Genomic DNA, 5,645 nt, shown 5'->3' on the forward strand with positions numbered 1-5,645 from the left:
ACTTGTAGCAATAATTACTATCAAATTCCACTCATTGGACCAGAGACACTTATGGTGTTAGCAAAGGACATGCCCCTCATGTAACACACTACATACACTTGTTAGTTCATTGGCCAGCTAGTGGCCTCAACTCCAAGCTGCAATAATGTGCAGGCTATTAATTTAATTTCTGTTTTCTGGATTTTATTCATTAATTGAGCAGAGTGCTCATTTCTATTTATCATTGCCAATACTCAATCTATTACTCTTTTCTAATTGTAAAAAAGTAGAAATATTTTTGGTACTGACATTACTAACAAAAACAGGAATATAAGTGGGTTTTTGGTTTCAAGAAACTGGGAGAACATTAACTTGTGCCAGGTAGCCAACCTGAGATGGTAATGGGGAACATGCATAATCTAGAAGCTTTTTTTTTGAGTTTACTTATTTATTTTGAGAGAGAGTGTGTGTGAAGGCAGTAGAGGGGCAGAGAGAGGGAGAGAGGGAGAATCCCAAACAGGCTCTGCACAGGCAGCACGGAGCCCAACACAGTGCTCAAACTCATGAGCCATGAGATCATGACTGGACTCAAAACCAAGAGGTGGACGCTTAACTGACTGAACCACCCAGGTGCCTCAAACCTAGAAGCTTTTATTTTCACATAAAGGAATATACTTTGGAAGCAACCTTTAAAATGATATATTTAAAAAGGAGTTTTGTAGCAAATATATGTGATTTTATGTGTGTGGGTAAGATGGAACATAAATCCTGTTGGGGGATGCATAGCAGGTTATTTGTGGTTAATACTGCCAATTGGTCAGTGTACTCAGTGGTATCCATTTATTCATTCACTCATTTATTCATTCTTTCTCTTTCTTTGTTTCTGTCTCTCTCACATACACACAGACTCAAATGAACATACTCATGCAAACGGATTTTTCTCTAACGGAGACTAGAGCCAAAGGGCACTTCTTGCAATGTTTCAGACAGTGCACTGTATGTTAAGAAGCCAGTCTTGATATTTCAGGTCCAGAGGTCACTTCTGTCAGAATCGAAATATGAGCAGTGTTTCTGTTATTATTTGTTTCACTTTCCTAAGTATTCAGACAAACTTTGCCTAATGATGCCTCTGTCAACTAAAGACATCACTGCAGCAGAAATCATCTTCAATCTTTGCAATTAAATGGCACCCTACATCTCCAGGCAGAAAAGCCAATGGCTTGCTCTTTCCAGAATTCAAGGAAGAGCACACAGAAATTTTAACAGCTTTAATAAACTTGATCATCTAAAATGCCAGGTCCTGACATCACTAGTTGCCCAGCTCACTCCTCTCTTGAGCTTAAAACTCTCATTTACAACTCCATGTGAAGCAAGGTAAGTGTTAGAACCACCACTGGGTGCAGGCTGTGATATGTGAAATGTGTCACAATCAAAGCTCTCCAATAGATATCTGGACCACCATTCATGTATCTCCACCTTCATCAAGCATTATACCCCTTGTCTCTTCTGTATCTCTAGCTGTGTTTGTGTGTCTATAAGGGAGGCATAAACTGAGTATCTTAGTGTAGTCTGACAGGAGCTTTCGTTTCAGTGAGTGCACAGAGCAGAGTCAGCTCACACACAAGACAATAAAGCCATGTCCTTTGCTACTACAAATCTAGGGAACTAGTTATGGAATGAACTCTAAACTCAAGAGGCACACAGGGAAAAGTATGTGAAGACAGAGGCTTTGAGAAAAAGAAACATATAAATGTGGAGCTACGTCTGAGTGTCAACCTCTGCACAGAACCGTTAATGTAGAATTTCTCATCATTACACTGGAAACATGTTAACCACAAACGTTGACATCAGCTGAGTCAATGGGAGCAGGGATACCAGCCATAAGGAGAGATTCTAAAGGAGCCCATTCTGGGATGGGCCCTCATCAGCAACCTGTGGTTCCCTCTATGCCATATATTCCTCAAAGTATATAAACACTTAATTTTAAGTTTATTTATTTATTTTGAGAAAGTGCATGAACAGGGAAGGGGCAAAGAAATAGGGAGAGAGAAAATCCCAAGCTGGTTCCATGCTGTCAGCACAGAGCCTGATGTGGGGCTCAATCCCACGAACCACAAGATCATGACCTTAGCCAAAACCAAGAGTCAGACTACCAACTGAGTCACACAGTGGTCCCAGGATATAAACACTTTAAATTTTATACAAATGATATAAGCATTTTAAATTCTAATGGATTATGTCAAGTGAAACAAAATTATAAAACTGTGGAGTATACGATAAAGACCTGTTTGTCAACACTCTTTTCATCTAAAAAAATAGTATATTCTCTGTCTCAGCATTTCCATTTTTGAAAATTTATCATTTAACAGATTATCACAAGTTTTGCAATACGATTTCTGTAATTACTGTAGCTAAGATTTTCATGACTTTATCTGGCATTTTTGTTGCTTTCAATGAGAATTCTAAGTTGATATAATTTTGTCTTTCTACATCAATTTTGTCTTTTTATATGAAGGATATTAATCTTTGTGAGTAATATATATGCTTGTTTTTCTTCCTAGATTTTTATATATTTTTTAAAATTTTTGCAAGCAAAGTGGTTTAAAAAATTTAATAGATTTTTGTGATTAAGGAAACAATATGGTTCAATATTTTAAAAGTTAATGAAGAAGGGCACCTGGGTGGCCCAGTCAGTTAAGCATTTGAATCTTGGTTTTGGCTCAGGTCATGATCTCACGGTTCAGTGGGTTCAAGCACCACATAGGGCTCCACATTGATAGTGTGGAGCCTGCTTGGGATTCTCTCTGTCTCCCTCTCGTTCTGCTCCTCCCTTGCTTGTGCTTTCTCTCTTTCTGAAAATAAATAAATAAGCTTAAAAATTAAAAAAAAAGTTAATGAAGAATATGTCATAGAACTCCAGCCTGTGGATCAGTATTGTAGACCATCCTTAAGCAGTAAAGGCTCCAGAAGCCAGTGAAACACAACTTGGGCTACAGGATAAGTGCAGATTTCAAGTTCTGGCTCTGAATATTTTTAGTACTGTGCTCTGTGGCAAGTGACTAACCTGCTCTAACTTTTAACTTCTTTGTAGGGAGGATAATGAAAATAATACATACTGTGAAAGATATGATAAGTATTGAAGGAAATCAAGTGCCAAGTTCCATCCACAAAGAAGCAGATTAGTTTCTTGATGAACACAGATGTAAAAACCCTCAACAAAATTAGTAAACTAGGACATTTACAACTCCACACCAGAGAAAATGGATACAGGACCTGAATAGACTTTTTTTTTTTTCCCAAAGAAGACATACAGATTGCTGGTACATGAAAAGATGCTCAACATCACTAATCATTAGGGAAATGCAAATGAAAATCACAATATTATTTTTATACCCATCAGAATAGCTAGAACCAAAAAGACAAGATATAACAAGTGTTGGCAAGAATGTGGAGAAAAGGACATTCTTGTGTTCCCTTGGTGAGAATGTAAACTTGTGTAGCCACTATGGAAAAAGTATGGAGGTTCCTCAAAAAATTAAACATAAATACCATATGATACAGTAAATCCGCTACTGGGTATTTACTAAAAATGCTAATTTGAAATGATTTATGCATCCCAGCATTTACTGCAACATTATTTAGAATAGCCAAGATATGGAAGCAACCCAAATATCCATCAATAGATGAATGGATAAATAAGTTATATATGTGTATACACACACACACACACACACACACACACATACACACAATGGATTATTACTCAGCCATAAAAATAATGAGATCTTGCTATTTGAGACAACATGGATGGACACAGTGTGTATTCTGCTAAGTGAAAAAAGTCAGAGAAAGACAAATACCATATGATTTCACTTGTATGTGGAGTCCAAAAAACCGAAACAATCAAAGAGCAAAAATAGACTCATAAATACAAAGAGCAAACTGATGGCTGTGATAGAGGAGAAGAGAAGGGTGGAGGGAAGGGAAAAATGGGTGAAATGGAGTGCAAAATACAGGCTTCTAGTTGTGAAATGAATAAGTCATGGGGTAAAAGTTACACCATAGGAAATACAGTCAATGGTGTTGTCATAGTGTTGTATGGTGACAGATAGAAACTACACTTGTGGTGAGCATAGCATAACTGTATCCAGTATCCACTTATAAAATTGCTTTGTTGTACCCATGAAACTAATATAACATTTTGTGTCAACTACAATTAAAAAAAGCAGATTCATGACTTCACATTTATCCCTCAGGTTTCCTCATGTCCATATCTGGGCTTGTCCCTGCATACCACAGCCTCTCAGGAACTTGCCACATAATGATTATTGTTGAGAAGGGGGTTGATCATGATTTCTATTTTCTTATTTATGCTTTATATATTCAGGCTACAGAAAATATTTTACTGTCTTAATAAAAATCATGTTTTTGTCATCTTTGCTCTGATCCCAAGCTTGTAATAGTCAATAGACTTCTCACAAGATTGTGACACCATTTTCATTATATTCATTTTTGACAAGATAGAGAAGATAATTGTTGATTAAGGAGATTACATCATAATTTCATTTTACATATTCTTTCAGCACCTGAAAAAGTAAGCATTTAGCAAATTGTTTCATTTTCTCAAATACTTTTTATTAAAGAAGATTTAGAAGTTGGAGGTCACTGACCACTGATGAATGTATATGTGTATGAGAGAGAGACAGAGGGAGACACACACAGAGAGAAAATTTTAATATAAATAAATATATGTGTGCATGTACACATACATCCCATATGAGACATACATAAGTACTTTGTGTATGTTTATAATCTTTTCATATCCATAAATATGTTTCCACAATGTGATTTTTGTAATGAAATTCTCAACCAAGAATATGTCAATAAATTACCAAAATTTTATGTCAGTTATTTTTGATTATTTCAAAATTAATAAATTTGTTATAAAAATGCATGCATTGGAGAAATATGTACTTATTATCACAAGTTGTCTTGTATTTTTCTTTCATCCTGTTGCACAGTAAATGCCTACTTTTGATAATTCAGATTTTATTCTCTGGATATATTTCCATGTATATAATAATGTATAGGTAGGTTAACATGAATATATATATATATACATATATATATATATATTTTTTTACACTCTTCCTCAAAATTTGAGTCTATCTATCTAAATATAGATTGTTCTTCAGTTCGCTTTTTCATTAAGTATCTCATGGTTTTTTATACTTTAATCTTTATATTTTTGATCATGATGCATAGTTCTCCCCTGAATTATTTCACCGTATGCTTTGAATAACACTATTTTCAGCAATCAGATATATTTATATGACAAGAATTTGCTTATAAAACATATTCCAAATTTTATAAATATTATTAGAAAAAAATTACATTGATTTACCTTTCTTTATATATGGTTTTCTTGGGTGGATATACAAAGTGTTTTTAACTTCACCTTAATTTTCTAAATAAGTTTGTATCATAGTTAAAAATTTTTTCAGAGTCACACAGCTGATTTTAAATTCTTTTGGTGTCTATATCATATGCACAATATAAACAAACAACCTACCCACTTGGTGGTGAAGAAGATGGTTGAGATGAAATACTGTCCCAGGCCTAGAGGCTTAGATATAGGGCCGTATGGAATGGTGGTGTGTGGGACC

The 5,645-nt window shown here is 35.1% G+C and overlaps 1 non-coding gene across 1 annotated transcript; it reads right to left on the reverse strand.

The window, feature by feature from the left end:
- LOC128773993 (small nucleolar RNA SNORA62/SNORA6 family) lies at positions 1 to 154 on the reverse strand. Its single transcript, XR_008418474.1, has one exon. It is a non-coding gene; the product is annotated as a small nucleolar RNA SNORA62/SNORA6 family (small nucleolar RNA).
- Between the last annotated feature and the right edge of the window lie 5,491 nt (positions 155 to 5,645).

This window comes from Panthera pardus, unplaced genomic scaffold, assembly GCF_024362965.1.
Source record: "Panthera pardus isolate Hobbes unplaced genomic scaffold, ASM2436296v1 HiC_scaffold_27, whole genome shotgun sequence".
Lineage (NCBI taxonomy): Eukaryota > Metazoa > Chordata > Mammalia > Carnivora > Felidae > Panthera > Panthera pardus.